Source organism: Cervus elaphus, chromosome 12 (assembly GCF_910594005.1).
Source record: "Cervus elaphus chromosome 12, mCerEla1.1, whole genome shotgun sequence".
NCBI classification, from domain to species: domain Eukaryota; kingdom Metazoa; phylum Chordata; class Mammalia; order Artiodactyla; family Cervidae; genus Cervus; species Cervus elaphus.
In genome coordinates this window covers 86,233,027-86,257,782 of record NC_057826.1, presented here as the reverse complement: position 1 = coordinate 86,257,782, position 24,756 = coordinate 86,233,027, and the positions used below count along the sequence as shown (strand labels likewise).

Here is a 24,756-nt window from a genome sequence, read left to right as displayed (position 1 = left end):
CAGGGGGTGGTGTGTACCCTGCCCTCCCCTTCTGCTGGTACCCACCAGGTGGCGTTAGTGGCAAAGAGCCCACCTGCCATGCAGGAAACATAAGAGACGTGGGTTGGATCCCTGGGTCGGGAAGATCCCCTGGAGCAGGAAACGGCAACCCACTCTAGTATTCTTGCCTGGAGAATCCCATGGGCAGAGAAGCCTGGCAGGCTGCCGTCCATGGGGCCACAAAGAGCCATACACAACTGAAGCAACTTAGCATGTACCCATTAAGAGACCCTCTGATGTTACCCCTTCAAGAAAATAACCCAGCAGTTTTGATGTGAAGAGATAGAAGCCGGATCTGTCTTTTCCTCAGGCTTGCCCTCAGTTATCGTATATTGGCCCCTCTCTTCTCTGTCTCCCCAGGGCTTCTGGAGCTTCCAGGTCCCGAGCCTCCTAGAGATTCTGCCGTGCAAGCTGTGTTGGCGCCTGGCCTTCCCCACTAGTGTTACCGTTCCATTTTCTTGGATTTCTATCTTCCAGTGTTTTGTGGCCACTGTTTTATTTCCCCTGTCCTTCCAATCTTTGTATTTTTTAAAAAAGTCATCCTTTCTGGTTTTTGTGGTGAGGACGGAAGGGGCAGCAAAAAGAGACATGGGTGCCTAATCTGCCATGATGACTCACTCCCCCTCCTCGCCCCTGCAACGGACTGACATTTAGGTTGTCATCTGTCTCCACCCTAGCTCCCCAACTGTTCTGTGAGACTCTAGCTGGACATCCAGGAGAAGCTCAGTACACCTCTGATAGACAGATTTGTCCTTCCTGCAAAGGATTTGGACAAGAGGGGGGTCTGTGACATCTTGCCACCCATCATTCATTCAGCACTCCACATTAGAGTATCCATACGAGGGCTTCAACCCCAAGGACCTGTTGATCCCATCCTATGCCCTAAAGATTTTTCAACCAGTTTCAGACTGTTCCTCAACCCTGGGCAGCCCCTCTCAAAGGCAGGATGGTGCCTAAGAACGGGCCCGGCTTTGCAGTGGCCTGAGTGCATTAGCTTCCAGCCCCAAGGCTCCCTCGCATATCCTTGCAGTCTTCTAATTGCCATGCCTACAAATGTAAGATGAGGGTGATGAAAGCTTTTCTCCTGCTCCCAGATGTTTTACAGCACCTGCAAGCTTGAGTGGGGCCATGTATCTAAGAGTCTCGTTCTTGTGGCCCTGTTTTTTCTGCAGTGCCCCTTTCAAGCACCTTGATGTCTCTCCTCCTTCTTGATGATGATTTGTCAGCTAAAATGATGTGTGTAACTTTTGAGCTTGATTGTACGATCACTGATACAAGGCCTTCCAGAGCCTTCTGCCTCTGCTGCCACGGTTAGAAGCATTTCCAGTAGAGGTTGCTGTATCAGTCTGGGTCAGAGAGTGAGAGCAAGGGTGAAGTGGAACAACTTGCCAAGCTGCGGAGTCGTAAGTGAGAGACAAACCTGGCGTAGGCCATGGAAAGGTGAGGGGCTCTTTGTTACTGCCACGTAACCTAGCTTCCCTGACTGATACACCTCGCAGAGTTATGAGGATTGTTTAGCAATGTATGTGAGTGTGCACAGGCTCTGCCTGGCACTCGGCAAGTACTCAAAAAATGTGATCTCGTTGGTGACTCAAGGAGAGCTAAGGGGGAGTGAATGACTCAGGCAGCCTATTCCACATCCAGATGCAAGAAGCAAAGTTCCTAAGGGGGTTGATATGGCCAAATAAATGTACACATTTTAAGCTCCCAATTCAGTGTATTGAGCCAGTACTGTGGGGCAGGCCTGGGGCCAGTGCTCATATGAAGACAGGGCATCATGGTCTGGTTGGGTTCTTAGACACAGGGAACCAGCTCATGTGACAGTGACTTGAGGTCTTAGAAGTGGTTCTGGTACTTTGAGTGTGCTGGCCCCCTTGGATACTCCAGTGAGTTCTGTGGGCCTCCTTTCTAGGAGGTCATGAGCCTCAGTACACCCCCACCCCTGACATTTTGCATGTACTTTCTGAAGGGTTCCAGGCCCAGGTTAAAATGCCTACACTGGGGAAGCCCAGAGGCTTGTGCAGCTAATGGGCACTTGGCCACGTGTGGCCACGGGAAGGTTCTTTATATAGGAGCCACTGAGGCTAAGACCCCAGGTCTCTGTCCCCAGGAACTCTCAGACTAGACATGGGGGAGAAAGCCTACCACCCAGCTAAAGAGCAGTGGCCCCTGGGGACATTGGGTTTGGGGGAGAATTGAAAGGTGAGAACTAAGCGGGACCAGTGCATGGGGAAGAATCACCCGAATTTACTTACTACTTTTCAATCTGAAAGCTCTTGAGTCTCCATATCCTCATTTAGACACTGGCTGGGGAGTTGGCACAGCAATTGCCAAGAACCCCACTCCTTGAGGGTAGAGGCCGAGGCCCAGGGAGGGGAGCAATATGCTCAGTTCAGTTCAGTTGGACAAACCTTTCCTGACCAGCGGTGCCCAGCCCTGTGGCAGGCGCCAGGTGTCTGGGCATCACCGGACCAGACATGTAAGTGGTAAATTGATAAGAGGGATCAGTGAGGAGGTAGGGATGAGAGGGTTCCTGCTTCCAGCCCCGAACCCCTCACGGTAGTCCCTCTGGGAGGAAGGGAGGCTCCCACGGAATCAAAGATGGGCCAAGGGAAGGTGTTTGTGGCCAGAGGACCAGAAGTAGTGAGGGCACAGAGATGGGCCAAGTGTGGGCAAGAGAGGGCGTGTGAGGACATGGGGCAGATTGCAGGGGCCGCTGGGTGGCGGAAGATGAGCAGGGCCCCACAGCAGGAGGCTGGCGGCAGCAGAGGCCAGAGTGTGCAGCAGTCCTCGCGTCTGACCTGGAGGGCTCAGATAGGGTCTCCCCACGCTCCCCCATCCAGGGCCGTGGCCAGGAGCTTGCATTTTGTTCTCTATCTTATTCTTGTGGCTCTGTTTTTTCTGCAGTGCCCCTTTCAACCACCTTGACATCTCTCCTCCTTCTGGTATCATCGTGAACAGAGAATAGGACCTGGAGTTAAGTGCAGGCTTCACCACTAACTGGCCATGTGACTTTGGGCCTCAGTTTCTTCATCTGTAAAATGAGGGTAGTACAAGCACTCACCCTGCCTACCCCACAGGAGTCCGAGAAAGCTGAAATATGCAAGTGGGTATGAAAGGCCTTTCTAAATGTGGCAGTTCTTTAAGAACATATGTTTATTTCAGAGTCAAACCTCACTCTTCCTAGGGAACTAGGCAGAGCAGATAATTTTATCCCCATTTCACAGATGAGGAAACTGAGGCACAGAGAGATTAAGTGATGTACCCACAATGCCACAAGCAGTGAGTGGCAGAGCCAGGGTCACAATCCTGTGAGCCTGAATCTAGTCTCTGCTTCACCAGGCTTTCTCTACAAAACCCCCATGGAAAGAAAATCCCTCTGGACTCCACCCAACAGGAACAGACTCTCTAGGCCTCAAGGTCCACTGTTCTGGGAGCAAATGAGCAGGTAATCTGACATCACACCTTATCAGACATACAAACAGGAGGATGAGCCTCTAACCATCCTGACCCTGAAATTTAGGGACAGAGTGAAGCCCACAGTGAGCTGAAGCTGGAACCTGCCAAGATGCGGCATAAATAGTTAACTTGGCTGCACATCCTAAGAGGGTCAGGCCCTTGCCCTCCACTCCAAGTGCCAGGGAGCTGGGTGACTCATGGTGCCCTTGGCCTGAGGTTGTTGAATATGTCATCTCTCCATATGCTCCCCAAACTCAGCCCCTGTGCAGCCACCTGTGACTAAGCCTGCCTTAGTCAACAAGCAAGTCAACATGCTGGGGACATTTGGTGGGTGAAAGCTGTCGAGGATATCGGGGGGCTGTGTGTTTTTTCTGGCACCAGCATCAGGGTGACTAAGAGCGCCATGCATAACCATAGGAACACCCCTCCTACTTATTCGGCCCTGGCAATCTTCAGAATGTTTTTGTACACATGATCTTGCTGATGCCTGCTGCTGGGAGGGCAGAGTATTCACCCTGGGACATAAAGAGTACAGAGCTAACAAACCCCCTGCTCTCAGGCCTCACTCCGCTATGCCCTTGCTCGTGGCAGACATCACTTATCAATCACATCACTCTTTGCAGTTCAGAATCTTTCTCTACACAGCGCTTCAAGTAGTCACTACCAATCAATTGATGATTGCCACTCCTGACGTAGTGGATGCAGGTCAGTTACCTCCACAGCTGGGTGACCTGGGCCAATTCTTGTCAGTTTTCCCATCTGAAGAGCAGGAGGATAGACTAGAAGTCCTGTGTTTCTGTTCACTGATCTTTCTTCTCTGCTCCCTGCAACACCAGGGAGCTCTGTCTCTTGTTGCCTCTGCATGGACTCCCTTCTCAGGTCCTCTCTCCGGGCTCCAGTATGTTGTGGCAACTTGCCAGCATGCTCTTCCTGAATTTCTCAGCTCAAGGACTTCTGGAAGTCTTCTGCAACGTTCCCAAGACAGTCCGCTCCAGAGTGTCCATGATCTGGCCCTTCTAGTCATCTCCAAACTCGGTTTCCAGTCTCCTCTGCACTCCCCTTAGGCCCCTGCCAAGGTGAACATATGTTTTCCCCATGTGGCCCACACTATCCCACCGGAGCCTTTGCCCATGTGGCTCCCTCCACCTGGGGCGCCTGCCTTCACCTTCTCTCCATATCAACTTCTCAAAACCTCTTCTGTCCATAACTAAGGTCACCTTAGTTAATGCTTCCGCCTCTTTGATGACATCATGATTCCCCACAATAGGGGGTGCTCTCTGCCTCCTCTGTAGTCTAGTGCATTGTTTGTTTGGTTTTTTGTCCCTTATTCTCTTTCCACAGGCCTATCCCTGCCCCTTCCTCCACCTTCTGACTCACTTAGGAAATTCCAGGTGACTCACAGCCAGCATTCTGCAACAAACAGGAGTAGCACCTGGTCTGTCCCCCTTCCGTCCAAACAGAAGTCACGAGGAAGGCATTTTCTTTCTTTCTTTTTTTTTAAATTTATGTATTTATTTATGGCTGTGCTGGACCATCACTGGTGCTCATGAGCTTTCTCTAGTTGCGGCAAGTGGGGGCTACTCCTCCTTGTGGTGCAGGGGCTTCTCATCGTGGCGGCTTCTCTTGTGCAGAACACGGGCTCTCGGCCTGCAGGCTTCAGGAGATGTGGCACGTGAGCTCAGGAGTTGCAGGGCTTCTCACTGCGGGGGGAACATGGCGCTAGAGTACAGGCCCAGTAGTTTGGGTGCATGGGCTTGGCTGCCCCGTGGCAAGTGGAATCTTCCCAAACCAGGGATTGAACCTGTGTCCCCTGCATTGGCAGCTGGATTCCTATCCACTGCTCCACCAGGGAAGCCCCAGAAGGCATTTTCTGGGACCTGTTATGTGCAGAGTGCTGGGGGGCCACTGGGGCTCTTGGTGTTCCTTGGTTGTCCTTTCCCCCTAGGGAGGGCTGCAGGCATGTGGGGGCAGCTTTGGTTCTGAAGGGAGATTGCCTTTGCACAGCCTGCACCCTGGTGGGTGGGCAGGGGGAAAAGGAGGACAGGCCAAGCCGGGATAAGAGTCTCCCCTCTTCCTACCCCTCTCCAGGGACTCATGCTCTGTGCTTACTTACTGAACACTTCCTGGCACACATTGTGGGCCTCATCTCTGCCCTAACTGAGGGGACAAGACACCCACGGGCCTCTGCGCCTATGCTCAGGCTATTTCACCATTTGGACTACACTTCCGTTCCCTGTCTGGATTCTCCCAGTGGAGTACCACCTCTTCCAGGAAGGCCTGCCAGATTGCCTCCTGCCCCCCTTGGAAATGATCTCTGCCCACAGACTCCCTTAGTCCTCTATAATGTGCCTCTCCTGGAGTGTTCATCTAGCCCCCTCACCTTGCCTGCTCAGGTGACACCCGCCCCTCCTAGTTCAGGGAGGTCTTTCAAGCCAGGGTCTCTTTTTGAAAGTGACTGTTCTGGACCCAGACATGCTGACGGATGGGTCCCCACATAGATCTGTCCCTCAGAACGAACAACAAGCATCCGACAGTTAGCGGAGATTCAGGAGTATAAGTGTCCGGGTGCTCTTTTCTGAGAGGCTGTCTAACCCTGGCGCCATCTCCTGAGGAAAAGGGCCTGGAGAGCAGGTCGGGCCTCAAGGCACAGCTGACGAAGGTTAGGACCCTCCCCCGGCCCCCATGGACTCGATACCTTCACGCCGAATCCAAGGGAGTGATAATAAAAATCGAACTCTCATTGAGCTGTGTCTAGGCCTGGACCCAGGTGTCCCAGCTTCCCAGCAACCGGCCTCAGCTGCGAGGCTGAAGTGCTCACACCTGTGAGGCTGCTCCACCTGAGCAAGGGCGGCTCAAGAGGCCTGGTTCGGTCAGAAGGGCGGCGTGGGCCTGCGAGGATGGACAGAGGTGGCCTGCGCCCAGGCCCTGGCTGTGTCTCGGAGAAGCTGGTGACCGCAGGTAAGTGGCTTAGTCTCCCCGGTTCCATCTCTGTATTAAAATGGTGCTAGGGAATCTGAGTGAACTCTGGGAGTTGGAGATGGACAGGGAGGCCTGGCGTGCTGCGATTCATGGGGTCACAAAGAGTCGGACACGACTGAGCGACTGAACTGAACTGAACTGAGGGAATCGCAGGAGGCAAAGTATGACTCCACTCACATGAGGTGCCTGGAGGCGGCACAGGCAGAGACAGAGCAGAGCCGTGATTTCCAGGGGCTGGGGCGGCGGGGGGGTGTTTAATGGCCACAGAGTTTCAGTTTTGCAAGGTTAAAGAATTTTAGAGATCTGGTGCACAGCAAAGTGAGTGCTCTAGACACCACTGAACTGTACATTTAAAAATGTTTAAGATGGTAAACTAGTGTACTTAAAAAGTTTTTTTTTAATCTAGAAAAAAAAAAAAACAAACGAGGCCTGCACAAGCTCTTACTTCATGGGGTTGCTGTGAGAATTAAATGAGATGGTCACCCCCATCGCTGTGCACCGTGTTTGAAGTGAAAAGGACGCTTAATAAATCCTGCTCCTCCTTCCTATCCCTTTTCCTGAGAGGGCTGGTCTTTGGGCCTGCAGCCGCAGTGGCGGTTAGATGCAGCTGTAGGGGCTGGAACTGCCCGTGGGATCAGGGCTGCGATGTGAGGTGGTGAGCTTTTCAGCAGAGGTGGCATGCAAGTGGAGGTCGGCGGCCCAATGCTGCTGTGGGGTGGCCTCTGAGCTCCTTCTCCACCAGGGCTTTGAACGGAGTCTGAGCCATGTCCCACCACATCTTCAGTGGCTGTGCTCACATCCTGGCCATTCTGCCCCAACAGCCACGTCCTGTCCAGACCAGGTCCCAAGCCCGGGCTGCCGGCCTCCCTGGGCAGGCCCGCGCCCTGCAGGAGAGTCAAGTGGGTTCAGGGGAGCAACAGAGCAACCAGCTGCTGCCTTTATCACCTGACCACGGGCCCTGAAGTCCCAGGGTGGCGGGGGGCGGGTTAGACCTCCCTTCCCTGAGCCCCTGTCTTGCTGTGTGTGAGGCTGAGAACAGCCCCTCTTCAGTGGGGTCCAGGTGAGAGTAAGTGGCAGATGCATGAAAGTGCTTGGAACACAGTGAAGCCTCAACAAACAATAATTTATATAAATTGTTAGTTTTTGAGTGTTTAGTAACTGTGCATAAAGGTGGGGTGTCCTGCTGCCATCTTCCTGGGGTGAGGTGCCTCCAGCACTCTATTCCTCTTACCCCCTACACCCCCACCCACCCCCACCATCAGAGCAGGGTCAAGAGGCCCAAACACCAGCTCTCCGGGGTCCCCAAAGGACCCTACGCCCTCAGCCAGTCCCCCGTCCCCACACAGAGGCCTGGAAAGAGGCAGGGACACCCAGGACCTGAGTCTTCAGCTCAAGGCCCTCAGCCCAAGGAGAGGCCCCTCAAAGCACATTCTCCATGCGGAGTCTTTGTCTCTGCCCACCCTTCCAGCTCACTCCATTTCCCGGGCTCTAGGGGAGTTCACCCAGCCATGGGAAGCGCTCAGTAAAGAGGAAACCTCACCAGTTGTCAGCAGGCAATTTAGAAGTGATGAATTCCTGGGAGCAGTATTGGAAAGCACATCCCAGGACAGCCTGGGGTTTCACCTGGCAGGGCAGAGCGAAGAGCATCGTGGAAATCAATTCTCTAACCTCATGTGAGCCCTCTAAGAGAGGAAGCCGGAGGCCGTGGCCCCGACGGGGTTAGGGTTCCAGTGAGACTGAAAGGCCGGAGGATGAGTCCAGATAGCTTTCTGTTTGCGTGATGACCATAGCAATCATACAGTAACAAGAATCATCACCATTTCTAAAAAGAGCTAATAATTACTGTGTACTTGTTGTGGGTTGCAACATTGTTCCAAGTGCTTTGACCTTGATTACCTTTCTCAATCTTCACCATCACAATCGTAGGCACTGTGATTATGCCATTTTACAGAGGGTGAGACTGAGGTTCAAAGGAGGTAAATTGAAGCCACCAAGCCAAGTGAGGGGAGGTTGAGATTCAAGACTACATCTCAGCCCTTCTGAAGACCCAGTAGGCACAGAATATGACCCTCTGGCTGGGACACTGTTTGTGGGGATTGTGTAAACAGTGTTCGCAAAAGCGCCCAGCAAACTGTAGAGAGGGTTCTTTTAAAAAAGTATTATTTATCTGGTCGCTTCAGGTCTTAGTTGCAGCATCAGAATCTTCTGTTGCGGTGCATGGACTCGCTAGTTTTGGTGAGTGGGCTCAGCAACTGTGGGTTCTGGGCTTTAGTGACCCCGTGCTGTGGCATTTGGGATCTTAGTTCCCTGTCCAGGGATTGTACCTGCATCCCCTGCATGGCAAGGTTAGGAATTCACCACTGGGCCACCAGGGAAGTCCCTAAATAGGGTTATTAATAAAAGAACAGCCTCCCTCTCTAAATGATCTCAGAAGACAGAGCCAGCCCTCTCTTCATTCAAGAACAGTGAGCAGGGTCACACCTTCCTAGAGGAAGCCAAGGGAGAGGCTGTTGTATTGAGAACAGCTTTAAAGCAGAAGCAGGCAGAGCTGGACCCTGTCTGGACTCAGTGAGACCAGTCAGCATTGCTTTGATCTGGACAGCAGTGATTTTGATCTAGTTAGATTTAGCCAGTGCGTGCTCTTTGCGACCCTATGGACTGTAGCCCGCCAGGCTCCTCTGTTCATGGGATTCTCCAGGCAAGCATACTGGAGTGGGTTGCTAGGCCCTCCTCCAGGGGATCTTTCTGACCCAGGAATTGAACCCAAGTCTCTTACATTTCCTGCATTGGCAGGTGGGTTCTTTGCCACTAGTGCCACCAGATTTAGCTAGAACCTACTTTAGAAGGTCTCCATTGGTGTGATCCCATCAGATCATATTAGAACCAGTTTTCATCCTGATCTGGTCAGAGTTAGAATTAGCTAGAACCTTCTTGGATTGGTTAGAAGTGGTTTCAGTCTGTAGTGACGGGTTTGAAGTAGCAGACCATGACTGTCTGTCACAGTCATAACCTCTGGCTCTGGATTTTCAACAACATGAGCAGCTTTAGGAACATATCAGAAGCTGAGATGCGGTGGGAGGAGTTGTGGGGACATGGGTAAGCAGGTGGAGGTGGGAGGGCCTGGAAGGCCGGGCTGGAGAGCTGATGATGTCATGTCCGCAGTCACCCCACATGTAACCCTCCAGAGCACTACACAGACCACACGCCTGTAAATCAATTAGCCTCTTGCCCAGTGATTAATGGGAGGGAAGTTTTCATCACTTGTTCGGGATAAATTATTGCATATGGAAGCACATCTTTGATTTTTATGGGTTCTTGTTGGAGCATGGAATTTCTTAGAGGAGGTTCCCTGAGGAACGCGGAGCCCCTGCAGGCCCTCCCTTGCCCCTTAACACACGCACATCCGGCTCCCTGCTTCCTCTCCCCCACCCCCTCTTTGTATCTCCCAGACCTAAGGGCTCATCAGAGCCCAAGAGTAAGGAGGTCTGGGGGAGGCAGGGTTCACCAGGCCCGGGCCCAGTTGTGCTTTATAAACAAGTGTGATGGAGAAGGAGAAATGGCAGAGCTGAGAGACCCACTTGCCGCCCCAAACCAGACATGATGCTCATAGTCTGGGTCAACCTAAGGCCCGGGAGGGGCTGGGCCATACAGGGGTGTTCCTAAGAAGCCTACAGAGCCATGGGCGGCTCCAGAAATGAGTCCCAAGTAGAAACCCAGATGGTCAGGAGATCTAGGGAAGATCTTTCAGAATGCACATGGGGGCGGGGGGCTTCCCTGGAGGCTTAGTGGTGAAGAGTCCGCCTGCCAACACAGGAGACATGAGTTCGATCCCTGGCCTGGGAAGATCCCACATGCTGCAGAGCAACTAAGTCTGTGCGCCACAACTATTGATATTGAGCCTGTGCGCTTGAGCCAAGGAGCCGCAACCACTGAGCCCATGCGCTATAGAGCCTGTGCTCCCCAACAAGGGAAACCACCGCAACGGGAAGCCTGTGTACCACAAATAGAGAAAGGCCCACACAGCAGTGAAAACTCACAACCATAAATAAATAAGAGTATTTATTAAGGAAAGAGTTTATCAGAAACAGATTCACAGACTTTGAGAATGAGCTTATAGTTGTCGGGGGGAAGGATAGTGGGAAGGGGTAGTGAGGGAGTTTGGGATGGACATGGACACACTGCTTTGTTTAAAATGGATAACCAACAAAGACCTACTGTATAGTACATGGGACTCTGCTCAGTGCTGGGTGGCAGCCTGGATGGGAGTAGCGCTTGGGGGAGAGTGGATACATTTATATGTATAGATGAGTCCCTTTGCTGTTCATCTGAAACTATCACAACATTATTAATCAGCTATATTCAAATACAAAATGAAGTTTAAAAAAAAGAGTTTATTCCTTAACAAAAAAAAGAATGCACATGGGCTAGACCCTCATTTTTCCCAGAGGCCCTAAGTAGGAGGAACTTGCATCAGGCCACATCACTGGGACCAGCAGCTGCTCCACCCCCAAGTCAGAGCAGGCCTCCCGCATTAAGTGATGTCAGTCTCTAGGGCTCTTCCATCCAGCCTGCCCACACCTGGAGCACCAGCATGCAGCTCTCAACCCCCAACTGGTGGGCAATGGAATCAGATCACCCTGTTGTTTGGGAGCACAGTCTCTGCAGGCTCTGGAAGCTGATGGACCTGGGTCTGAGTCTCTGACCCTGCTTTATTAGCTGAGTGAGCAAATTTGGAAAACTCAGCAGTGGCCACAGGACTGGAAAAGGTCAGTTTTCATTCCAGTCCTAAAGAATGCTCAAATTACCACACAATTGCACTCATCTCACAAGCTAGTAAAGTAATGCTCAAAATTCTCCAAGCCAGGCTTCAGCAATATGTGAACTGTGAACTTCCAGATGTTCAAGCTGGTTTTAGAAAAGGCAGAGGAACCAGAGATCAAATTGCCAACATCTGCTGGATCATTGAAAAAGCAAGAGAGTTCCAGAAAAACATCTATTTCTGCTTGATTGACTATGCCAAAGCCTTCGACTGTGTGGATCACAATCAACTGTGGAAAATTCTGAAAGAGATGGGAATACCAGACCACTTGACCTGCCTCTTGAGAAACCTGTATGCAGGTCAGGAAGTAACAGTTAGAACTGGACATGGAACAACAGAGTGGTTCCAAATAGGAAAAGGAGTACGTCAAGGCTGCATATTGTCACCCTGCTTATTTAACTTATATGCAGAGTACATCATGAGAAGCGGGCTGGAAGAAGCACAAGCTGGAATCAAGATTGCCTGGAGAAATATCAATAGCCTCAGATATGCAGATGACACAACCCTTATGGCAGAAAGTGAAGAGGAACTAAAAAACCTCTTGATGAAAGTGGAGGAGGAGAGTGAAAAAGTTGGCTTAAAGCCCAACATTCAGAAAACTAAGATCATGGCATCCGGTCCCATCACTTCATGGCAAATAGATGGGGAAACAGTGGCTGACTTTATTCTTTTGGGCTCCAAAGTCACTGCAGATGGTGACTGCAGCCATGAAATTAAAAGACGCTTACTTACTCCATGGAAGGAGAGTTATGACCAACTTAGATAGCATATTAAAAAGCAGAGACATTACTTTGCCAACAAAGGTCCGTCTGGTCAAGGCTATGGTTTTTCCAGTGGTCATGCATGGATGTGAGAGTTGGACTGTGAAGAAAGCTGAGTGCTGAAAAATTGATGCTTTTGAACTGTGGTGTTGGAGAAGACTCTTGAGAGTTCCTTCTGCAAGGACATCTAACCAGTCCATCTTGAAGGAGATCAGTCCTGGGTATTCATTGGAAGGACTGATGTTGAAGCTGAAACTCCAATACTTTGGTCACCTCATGCGAAGAGTTGACTCATTGGAAAAGACCCTGATGCTGGGAGGGATTGCGGGCAGGAGGAGAAGGGGATGACAGAGGATGAGATGGCTGGATGGCATCACTGACCCGATGGACATGAGTTTGAGTAAACTCTGGGAGTTTGTGATGGACAGGGAGGCCTGGCATGCTGCGATTCATGGGGTCACAGAGAGTGACACACGACTGAGCAACTGAACTGAACTGACCTTGGGCAACAGTCCTCACCTTTTTGAGACTCAGTTTACCTGTCTACAAAATGAGGATAATACTAGAAGTCAGCTCATGGGATGTGGGGAAGTTTAAATGAACTAATACACAAAATTTATGACACAGCGCCTGGCCATTCACCTAGTAGTAGATTGGTAATACTAATTGTTAGCATTTGCAGTAATAGTTATTCTTTTCATTGAGTCCTTGCTCTTGGTCACAGAGGCACTGGAGGAGGACCTGCTCAGCACTGTCTCACTTGATGTGCGGCCTCAGTTTACCCATCTCTGAAGTCAGGTAAGTACTTCCACTCTGCCTGTGTTCCAAGGTGGTTTCAATATTCAAGAGATGTCTAAGTGCTGAAAACTAACTATTCTGGTAGACTCGGAGGTGACCATCCACTTCCCCGTCCAGGTTGCTGCCAGGAGTAGGGCCAGTGGTCAGATGGTCTCCAACTGTCAGGGTCTTCACCTGGTCTCAGCTGCAGAGACTTGCCTGGTTCAAGGTCATGTCCTCCTAAGGGGCAGGTTGCAGCCAGGGACGGAGCAAGCTGTGGGCATAAAGACCCAGCCCTGTGGGTCCATCTGGGACGGTCTGATGGGCACTGGCAGAGCCTTCATCATCAGACCTGCACTGAGGTCACCTCTTCTCTGCCTACTCTCCTTCTGTTTCCTCTCACACATGTTGATCCTTCATAACATCTTTTTTCTTTTTTTTAAATTTGAAATGTAGCTGATGTACAATAGAAGTTACAGGTGTACAACATAGTGATTCACAATTTTTAAGTTATACTCCATTTATAGTTATTCTAACATACTGGGTATATTCTCTATGTTGTACAACATATTCTTACAGCTTCCTCTATGCAAAATATTTTAAGTCTCTTAGTCCCCTACCCTTTTATTTTTCCCTCCCTTCTTTCCTCCACCCACTGGTAACCCCTAGTTTTTTCTCTATATCTAAGTCTTTCTCTTTTGTTATATTCACCAGTTTGTCATATTTTTAAAATTCCACATATAAGTGATATATAAATGTTTATTTTTGTGCAATTTATTTCACTTAGCATAATACCTTCCAAGTCTACCTATGTTGCTGCAAATGGCAATTTTTTTTCATTTTTATGGTTGAGTAGTATTCCATTGTGTGTGTGTGTATGTGTATATATATATATATATGTATATGTCACATCTTTATTCATTCATCTGTTGATGGACATGGGTTATTTCCATTTTAAATAATACTGCTATGGACATTGGGGTGCATGTATCTTTTCAAATGAGTGTTTTCAGGTGTTTTTTTTTTTTTTAATATATACCCAGGAGTGGAATTTCTGGGTTATATGGTAGTTCTCTTTTTAGTTTTCTGAGAAACCTCCATAGTGTTTTCCGCAGTGGCTGCACCAGTTTACATTCCCACCGACAGTGTGCAAGGGTCCCCTTTTCCCCACATCCTCACCGTTTGTTATCTGTGTCCTTTTTGATGGTCACCATTCTGACAGAGATGAGATGATAACTCATTGTGGTTTTGATTTGCATTTCCCTGATGATTATCAATGTTGAGCATCTTTTCATGTGCCTATTGGCCTTCTGCATGTTCTCTTTGGAAAAATGTCTGTTCAGGTCTTCTGCCCAATTTTTCAATCAAGTTGTGTGTTTTTGTGATGTTCAGTTGTATGAACCATGTACATATTTTGAATATTAATTGGTCATATCATTTGCAAATATTTTCTCCCATTCAGTAGGCCATCTTTCATTTTGTTAATGGTCTTCATAACATCTTGTATAACACTGACCTCTGCTACTCACAATGAAATGAGAAAAATTGAGATGATATAGCAAATTTAGGAAAGTGATTATGCTGATTGTATTTTTTTTTTTTTTTGCTATTAACATGACTACATAGTACTGATATCAGATTGTAGGGTTTAAAAATATATATTTACTTGGCAAAAGAGCAAACAAAAGGAGCTATGCATCTTCAAAATCTAGGTCTGGGGATCATTGATGTGTCCCAAATCACTCAAGCAGGCTCCTCCCTGTTCCCCTGGCTAAGATGCCAGATCACGGGGGAATTAGCTGACTGCTGACTTCAGCCTAGCAGTATACTGGGCGCCCTGGGCCCTGGCCATGTCTGGAAGAGCTGATGGCTTGCTAACGGCCCTTCCTGGGCCCTTGGCCCCTCTGTAGATTAAGCTGTAGGTGGGTGTGCCCACAATGAAATTCTCAGAGAATTTAAAGAGGAAGGGCTGGTAAGCACTAGCCAACCTTCAGCACCCGCCCCACCAGCGGGGGTCAGGAGTGGGTCAGCAGTGCCCCCCGAGACGAGCTGTGGGCCCCTGCATCATCTCTGCAGGGCTAACTGCCACCCTTCCCGCCCACCAGGCGCCTGTCTGTGTGTCTCGCTGGCTCTGGGGCTGCTACTAAAGATGTGCTGTAGCAGCTTTACGAAGCGTGGCCCAGAACAATTTTACACCCCATTTGATTTATGTTCTGGGATTCGCTCCTCTCTGAGGCTCCCTCCTCCTGGAAAGAAGTGTGCGTCATCCAACCCGGCTTCCTGCGCTCCCACAGAGCCAGCGCTGGGGCCAGGAGGGGCCAGGCTGGGGCAGACCCTAGGTCCTGAGTGAGCGGTGCTGTGACCTGGCCCTTCCTTCTGGACTTTCTCTCCAGGGGTCCCCGACCCAGGACGTCTGTGACTGGGACCTTCACAGGTGGGCTCAGTTATGGCCAAAAGACTCCAGAGCAGGCAAAGTCCTTGGGGGATAGGTGAGCAACCTTCCCATCTCCCTGCAAGGCCCGTCCGAAGGTCCCATTGCCAGTGTGTGTGGCGGGCACCTGCCTTCCCTCCAGCAGTGGAGAGGGCAGGGTTGGCATGGGGAGTCACCAGGCCAGCTGTGAGCCAGTCTTCCTGGCAGCAGGACCTGCTTCACTGGACTCTTTGTCCAGGCAGTGATGTTGACCTTGACTGAGGAATGGTAAGCTAAAATCCCAATTGGGCCGCCACCTCCTTTATTGCAATGGGAGGGGAGGGTAGGCTCAGAGAAGGAGAATGATTTCCTGAAAGGCACACAGCCAGTAGGATAGTCATTGTTGAACCCTGGCTTCACAACGCCAGGATTTCATCACCTTCACCCTAAGAGGCAAGATCATTTACAATCACAGCCTCTCATCCATTCAGTCTTGAATGAATGCCTGCCAAGAACCAGGCTTGTTGTTCAAAGAGCTTCCAGGTTGGTAAACACATCCCTGGACTCGGATGTCCACACGGGGAGGGATAGAAATACCTGCTTTGGGGACCCTTCTGGACTTCATCATATGTACCTGCTGTTCCTTGAAATGGCACCAGTAAATTTAAATGTTTCCACAAATTCTGTGAGCTGTAATAGCAAATTATTGATGCTGGGGAGAGGATCATGGGAACCCCTGATTTGTAGCCAAGTCAGACAGAACTGTGGATCACCTGGACACCCATCACTTGTGGTTAACATCGGAAGTAAGGGCAGTCTTGTGGGACTGAGCCCTTAAAATGCTGGGCCTGCATTAACTCTGGGTAGTTAACGTCAGAATTGAATTAAATTGTAGTACCCACAGTCAGTGTCCACAGAAAATTGGCGAATTTCTCGGTGTGGAAAATCCACACTTCGTGTCAAGGGTATTGTGAGTAGAGAAACTGTTTTTCTTTCACAGAGTGCCCTTGTTTTTGATGACCTTGACAGTTTTGAGGGGTACTGGTCAGGTAGACTGCAGGAGGTCCCCTTGCTGGAATTCGTCTACTGCTTTTCTCACAATTGGGCTGGGGTGATGGGTTTCAGGAAGGTGGCATAGGTAGAGTGCTGTTTTCGTCGCTCCATACCATCAACATGATTTACTGTAGTTGATGTTGGCCTTGATCACCTGGCTGAAGAAGTGCTGGGGAGGTTTCTCCACTGTAGACTTATTCATCTCCCCACCCACCCCTTCCACAGTGAACTCTTTGGAAGAAAGTCTGTATATGCAGCACACACGTAAACAGTGGGGAGCTGTGAGCCTTCTTCTTTAGAGTGGAGGACCTACGTAATTTATTTTAAAGCAACTTCCAGACATCCTATCATTTCACTCATAAATGCTTCAGTATATGTCTCTAACAGATACAGACTTAAAAACCACACAAATAGCTATATTACCACTAGGCCAACCTATACCACTAATAGTGATTCTTCAGTATCATTTAATACCCAGGCCATATTTAGTCTTCCCTAATTGTCTGAAAAAATATGTCTATGGTTGGTTTATTCAGATCAGGATCCAAACAATATTCACCCATTGTATTTGGCTAACATGCTGTTTAATGGATTTCCATCTGTAAAGGTTTTCCCTCCTTTTTTTTGGGTGTGTGTGTGTTGGGGGGAGGTTTGTGCCTCTTATTTCTGAAGACTTAGGGTCAGTTTTCCTAGGGAATTTTCTACGTGTGGTCTTGGCTGATTGCTGTCTCATAGTTTTATTTGACATGTCCTCTGGCCTCTGCACTTCTGGAATATAGGTCGTTGTGTCAGAAGCTTGATCAGATTTGGGCTCATTATTTTGACAAGAACACATCAGAGGTGGTGCATCTGACCAGGATACATAAATGTCCAGATGTCCCTCTTTTCTTGGAGCTGAGAGTGATCAGGGGTTGGCCTGTTGTCAGCATTTCTCCTCATGGGCTTAGAGCTGCTGGTGGTTAATGCCTGAACAAATAGCCTCTACATACATCCCTTTCCTTCTTAAAGAAAGAGGTCAGTTTCTATTACTTGGAACCAAGAACTTTGATCGATAAGTCCAAAGTACCCAGATTGGTGCTGGAAAATGCCTGATTAAGTGCCTAACCCTGAGGTGGGAAGGTGGGAAAGGACTTTGGAGCCAGAACTGCTGGAGCTGAGGTCCTATCTCTATGATCTGAGCAGGTTTCCTCAATTCCCTCATCCGTAAAATGGGACGCTGCTGATGATAGCAAAGTCTAGCTCACAAGGTTATAATCAGAATTGAAGTACTTAATGTTTGCAAAGCCTTTAAAACAGTACCAAGCTCACAGTAAGCATTTAATTCTTAACCGATATAAAAATACCACTAATTTTTTATTTTATCTTATCTACTAGTTCTGTTTCTTTCCTACTGCCACATCTTCACCTTAGGTAATGTCACTCATCCCCATGGCTTTGGCTATCATGTTCCCTAATACCTCAAGGCCAAGAACTAACTTGACTGAAAATAGTCAGCATTGATATAACAGCCTTTTTTCCCCCCTTGGGGATTCAGGGAACCTACAATAAATGCAAGTACTAAGACATACCTCAGTTTCAGAATTGATTTAAGTGGTGGATGGGTGGGATTTGTGCATAGAACTGAGAGAATAAGAAATATTCTAACAACTTCCTAAGCTACACTAACCAAAACAACTCCACCCTGGAACTTAGGGACGTCTTAGTTGTGACTCTTCCTCTTGATTAGCTTGATTTACATAAAGCTCTATGACCTAGTGAGAAAAATATGTGAAAAGGGACCTGGGCTTTCTGCTGAGTGCTCTGGGTGCTGGAAACTGGATGCTATCAGGACTGGGAGCTAGATTTGTCCCTGCCACATCTGTGGATGTGCATCAGGGAACATCCGTAATGAAAAAAGAGCTCACTCTTAGATAAAAGAGGTCAGTAGACATGGTCTCTGCCTTAAGTTCACCAAGATGAAGCTGAGAGAGCAGCCCAAGGTGTGGGTCATTGAGCGACTGTTCCCAGGTACAAATCTGAGGGGTTTGGACACATTCTACTCTTCTATTACAATTGCCATTAGGGAGCTCATTAGGAATTCCAATGTGAGGGCATGTGGGGAGAGGTCCATGGGTGACAGATGGAAGAGTTGTTCTCAGCCTACTGGTGGCAGCTCTCTAGCACTATAGCTCCACTCAGGGATTCCCTGAAGGACAGGGGTGAAGGGACATCCTCTGTCCTCTGTCCATGAGATTCTCCAGGCAAGAATACAGGAGTGGGTTGCCATTCCCTTCTCTAGGGGATCTTCTTTTATTGGCAGGTGAATTCTTCGCTGCTAAGCCATCAGGAAAGCCCCTTGAGCAGGACACCTGGATGTTTATCTTGCCTGGAGGGGAAGATGGCTACGGGTTTGGATCTATGTTCATTCATGGACATGGCTAATGGTTTGGTCAGGGACTTGGAAAGAATACAGTTGGAAATTTGATGACAAGAATGTCTGAGGAAGAGATATTTGGATGGGCCTCTCCAAGTGGCCTCAGAAGTGAAGATATCTGAATGCCAAGTGAGTGCTCATCAAAGAGCAATCTCAGCACAGAATAATCTTAATTATCAGGTTGACCCATTCTCTGTATGTCAATGGCTTATAAACAAAATAGCCATGACTACATGGATGGAGATTTTGCGTTGACCTAGCAAATGGGCTTTCACTCACCAAGACCAATCTGGTTGTAGTCACTTCTGAATACCCACACTACCTACAAGAGCAGAGACCAACGCAGCTCTAAGTATGGTACTGCTATTTGGAGAGACCAGCCAAAAGCCCGGTGGCCGATCGGTTACACTGAAATGCTTCCGTTTCTGGAGCACTTCTTTTTCTTCTCCTGGGGGTTATGAATATTCTAGATATGGGTTTGTCTTCCCTGCTCACAATGTTTCTGCCCATATCCATAGACTTACCAAATATCTTATTTACTATCATGGTATTTCACAGAGCACTGCTTCTGACCAGGATACTTATTTCACAGCTAATGAAGTGCATCCATAGGCTTTTGCTCATAGAGGTAGCTGGCCTTACCATGTTCTCCATCATTCTAAAGCAACAAACTAGCAAGATGGGGGGGATAATGTTTGGAAATCTGGACCTGTAGTCAGACAAACCTCGGTATGCATTCTGCCTCTGACATGTACAGTTGTGTAGATTGGGTAAGCTACATGTCTGTTTTCAGATAAAGTAGAGTGAACACTAAAAATATGTTAGCTATGATCATCACTCTTTTCTTGGTTTGCTCTCACTGCTATAGTATATTATCATCACTCTTAACAAATAATTATAGGTACTTCCAAAGATTCAGCTGTGTGGATGTTCATCATAGGGTTGCTCATAGTAATAAGGAATTAGAAACTACCTAAATATCCATTGAGAATTGTTTAAAAACTTACTGTGCATCAGTTGAATAAAATACGCTATAGCTATTAATCTTCTGTTGCTGTTGTTTAGTCACTAAGTTGTGTCTGACTCTTTGTAACCCCCCTGGACTGTGGCCCACCAGGCTTCTCTGTCCATGGGATTTCTCAGACAAGAATATTGGAGTGGGTTGCCATTTCCTTCTTTAAGGGATCTTCCTGACCCAGGGATTGAACCCACATCATTAGAGGTGTACTTATTAAATAGATATTCATGATGCATTATTAAGTGGAAAAGGCAAGTTATAAAATAATATATGCTGGATGATTTCATTTTAGTATTTTTTAAAAGCTATATATCATGCATAAAAATAATGCTTGAATTATATAAAGTATAATAGATATATTATTATCTCGAGATGGGAAGTTCAGTGAATTTCATATCCCCCTTTTTCTTGTCTATAGTTACTAAATTTGTTTTTGGGACTGTGCATCGCATTTATAGTGTAGAAAAAAGAACCCCTCCACCCCCCAAAAAACCCCAGTGTTTTGAATGTAGAGCAGCAGAGGAAGAGACCAGGTGAATTTTGCATGCTCCATCCTAGGCAGGCTTCTCCTACATCTGGGAGGATGCTGACTGACTGGTCAGAGGAGGCTTCAGCCACATCATTTCTGTAACCTCCAGGACACAGCTCTGCCTTGGCACGACTCCATCCTTACGCTGGCAGCCCCCGGCCTCCACAAAATGACGGGGAGAGTTTTTCTTAACTCTGCCCACTGATGGGATAGGAGAATGTCACCACAGTTGCCTCTGGGACCAAGACCAGATGTGCCCTGTTCAGGACACCAGACAGGAATGTGGCTGCCTGGGAGAAACGGGCCTGGATCCAACACCTGGACTGCATGTATTGGCTGAGGTTCACAAAGGCGCAGGACTTCAGTCTGGCAGATTGAAAATACTTTTCAATGGAGCCCCAGTATTTGACTGGAGAAACAATAATATTCCTTCTCTGGATGTCAAACATCCGGATAAATAGAAGCCTTTTTTCCACCTTCACTCTTCCCCAGGCGTTACAAAGGATGCTCTGACATAGGTTTTTGGAAGGGACTCACCTTGCTGGGGTGAAGGCCAACTCGAGCCACAGGGAATGCTTATTTTTAAAGGAGAGGGAACCATGTGGTCCATCACAGGTTTGCTCAGAGGGCCTGGCTTCCTCAGGAGCAAGGGCGTGGGCTGGCAGGACCTGCCTTCTTGACCGGGGAGGACTCAGAGAGGGTGGTGGGTGTCCAAGCCCCTTCCCTGGCAGGAGGCGAGGCAGGGCTGGGGAGGGGTCTGACAGGGAATGTATCCCACCCAGAGCTGGGCCATGGGTGCAGCCAGAGTCAGTGGGCTGTGTAGTGGTCAGGAGATGAGAGGGAGGTTGAGGACAGACATTAGTTGAAGAACTCCCATTATGTTCACTGAACTGGAACCCAGGGACGACCCAGCCACAGACAGTCAATCTCACCCAGCAGCTGGGCAAATGCAGTGGATTTGGCTATACTCAGAAACTAAATGAAGACATTCCTAACAATTCTTTCCCCAAATATGACCGGCATTTGGGGTATCCGGTGGGGAATTTATGGGGAAGAAGGTAGAGGAAAGAATACTTAAACCTTTCTCAAGTTGGAAAATGAATCATGAAAACATACCCAATTCCTTGGGTTCTCTTTGAGAAACTCTTGAGCAAGCTCTTAACTCTGTTTAGCCAGTGACCCCTGGGCTGGGCTTTCTCTCCCCTAACTCACTGCTTATCTCCACATCACAGGCACGGCCTGCTTCCTGACCCAGGGTCACTCTGCCTGGATATCTGAACCCCTCCCTGGGGCCAGGATAAAAATACCTCCTTCCAACCCTTCATCCTGGTCCAGCTCATCCTGAGCCAGCAGGCAGTCTGTGGGGCAGACCCACTGATCTGCCTTTTCCTCTGATGAGACATGGAGACCCTACCTATCTGAGAGTCAGGCCTCTGCTCTATAACAATCACACCTTGACCGGGAGAACCAGCCCCCACTCAGAGTATGCTTCTATCACAGAGGCTCAAACTGAGGGCTCAACTGCCTTGATTTGATTGGAAAAACTTGAGCCACCTCATCAGGAGTTTTTGGAAAATCTAGTACAGGGCTTCCCTGTTTGTATAGACTGGATTCAGCCACCCCCACCCCCAAGATTATAAGGAAATTCTGACTCCTCTGCCAGGGCTCCAGTACTGGAGTCCTCTTGATTCCATTGTCTGCCACTTCCTCTCCACCTTCATTACCTCTCCCTGGTCAAACCACCTCTCCTTCTACTGGATTACTACAATAGCCTCCTTCCTCTTTCCACGCTGGTCTCATCCAGCCTCCTCACTGCACACATCATTCCCCGGCTTAAAACTCTCCCCTGGTCCTCCGCTGCACTCAGGGTCCTCAGCCAGTGACCCTGACCTTTGTCCTTGCTCACAGCTCATCTTCACCCAGGGTCCTCTGTGCCACGGTGTGCCGCATGGCTTTCTCTGGGTTTCTCTCTGAACCCCCAGCTTTCCTGTTTCAGGGCTACCCCGGTGCTGTCCTCACTGCCTGGAGCACCTCCTCACTAGGCTGGATCTTTCATCAAGTCTAAGTCTTAGGGAGGCTTTCTCTGACCATCAGAGCCAGCGAAGCCCCTCACGGCATTCTCCTCTTTCCCTGTGGCACTTGCTGTCCTTGAAGGCGGGTCTCTGCTTGTGCCTTCACTTGCTGAACATCTGCCTTGACCACCGGACCATGTGTTCCTTTAGGGCAAAAACTATGTCTGCACTATTCATCCCTGTCTGGTCTCTCCCATGTAATAGACGCTCAGAAATATTTCCTGAGTGAGTGAGTAGGTAAAGGAAAGAGAGACTGGGATGCAGTCAGCAAAGGGGCCCAGGAGGCAGTTTGCCAGGCCCTCTTCCAGGGGATCTTCCCCACCCAGGGATGAACTGGCATCTCCTGCATTTGCAGGCGGATTCTTTACCTACTGAGCCACCTGGGCAGCCCTATTGAAAGTGTATGTATATATAAATAGGGAGACAGCAAGAGCCTACTCTATAGCACAGGGAACTGTATGCAATATCTTGTAATAATAGACAAGAATCTGAAAAAGAATATATATATTTATATGAAACTGAATTACTTTGCTCTATAACTGAAACCTTGTAAATCAACTATACTTCAATTAAAAGAAAATATAGAGTGGACCAGACCTGAGCTGGGGCCAAGGGGCTCCACAGTCTCTGCACTCAAGGAAGATGCCATTTAGAGGTTCTGTAAATCTCAGCTATTCATAGTAATAGTCCTACTGCTATTACTACTAATAAACAGAATGTTGGGAAGTTCTCTAGCCAGAGTGGATGAGCCAAGCCCCATGGAGGCCCACCTGGGAAAACCAGGATATGAGAGAAGGGAACAGGGTGTGAAGAAAAAATACAGGAGCGAGTGTGTGGTTTGCTATAAATTGTCCTTTGATCTTTCTTTCATAGTTGGCTTAGATTTTCCATTTAACCGGATTCAAGAATTCTGTGACAAAGTATTCATTCACTGAATGGATATTTGTGTGTGTGTGTGTGTGTACATATGTATGTAAATTCAAGAGGGAGAGATTCAGAGGTGAAACTGGTGTAGTCTTTGCCCTCAAGAGGCTTACAGAGGAATGTGATATGCACAAAATATCCTATCACAAGGTCAACTTAAAAGAGACACAGAGGAAGGCCAAAGGAGATTCAAACAGAAGCAATAGGCTTCAGGGGGAGGTGGCATTTGAATAGACTTAAGGACACGTGAGTGAGAGAAAGAAGGAAGAAACATGATACAGGGAGAGAAATACAGAACATGAAGTCAAACCCTGGCTTACAATTTGCAGCTACAAAAGTTGGTTTCTCTGAGCCTCAGTTTTCTCATCTGTGAAATGGGGATAATGCTTCTGTATTATTGTGATTATTTTATGTGATCATCTTCACATACACCCACACACAGGCTTCCCTAGAGAGGTCAGAGCCATGGGGCTGAGAAACACCTCCGGAGGTTCTGATGAGTTCACCAGTGAGCTTGTCCTCACTGCTCTCCTCCCTGCAGGGGACACTCGATTCCTTAGGCCTGGAGGGAATGTGGTAAATGATGATGTTTGGAGAAGGTGATGGCGATGGTGCCACATCCTGCCACTTAACCCACCTGAGATAGAAACAGCACTTCCCAAAACCCCCACCCACTCCCATTCCCAGAGGGAGCACTTTCAGGAACCCTGGGCTGGGCCCAGCATCCAAGCCAGCTTGAGTCACGAGCCCAGGGTACGAAGATCCCAAAGGGCTGAAGTCAGGCATGGAAGAGACCAGCCAGCTCTTCACCCAACCTACTTCCTCGTCTTCCTGGGCTCACAGTAGACTCCATCCTTGTAGCTGGGTGAGGCCACGCAGCATAGTTGTAATCAATGCCAAGTGATACACGTGTCTTCTTCCCAGATCTGACCAATAAAACCCTTCTATACTCTTTCCCTTGGTTATCTGATGGTGATCCCCCAGCATGAATTTGGAAGCTGTTTTAAAGATGACGTAGCTGCCACCAGCTGGAGTCTCTGACTGCCTGGAGGATGGCCCTGTCCCCATTCACCACCCTTGAACTCCAATCTAGGACCGCCCTGAACTATTGAGACATGAAATAAACTTCCTTTATGTTTATCTATTACACGTTGGGGTCTATTTTCTGTAGCAGCAATGCCTAACTAATACACCAGCATAGGGTCTCTCCCACATGAGGAGGACCGAAGCAGAAAGGGCTGAAGGAGCAACTCTCCACCGGCGTCCTTGGAGAAGGCAGGATGTTGTGACCGAGGTGCCTGCATGTGAAGTGCTAGCTCTGTGGGGTGTAAATGGAGCTGAGGGTTAGGAGCCAGGCGAAGTAAGGTCGGAAATAAAGGGGGATGGGTCACAGGGGCGATTGAAAGCAGTGGGGTTGGGCCTAGCTTGTTCCCATGAGTTGAGCTGATTTGAGGGTTGCAGCCGTTGCTCTTGTAGCTGGGTCTGCCTCACCCCTGGCCTTTA

The 24,756-nt window shown here is 48.7% G+C and overlaps 1 long non-coding RNA gene across 4 annotated transcripts; it reads left to right on the top strand.

The window, feature by feature from the left end:
• On the top strand, nt 1–24,369 carry LOC122705581. Of its 4 annotated transcripts, XR_006344144.1 has the most exons (5): nt 1–3,149; nt 3,382–3,487; nt 6,254–6,456; nt 12,782–12,855; nt 24,238–24,369. It is a non-coding gene; the product is annotated as an uncharacterized LOC122705581 (long non-coding RNA). The 4 variants fall into 4 exon arrangements; XR_006344142.1 differs by having other exon boundaries at nt 1–3,487; XR_006344143.1 differs by lacking the exons at nt 1–3,149; nt 3,382–3,487 and adding an exon at nt 5,063–5,170 and having other exon boundaries at nt 5,587–6,456.
• Nucleotides 24,370–24,756: the final 387 nt, after the last annotated feature.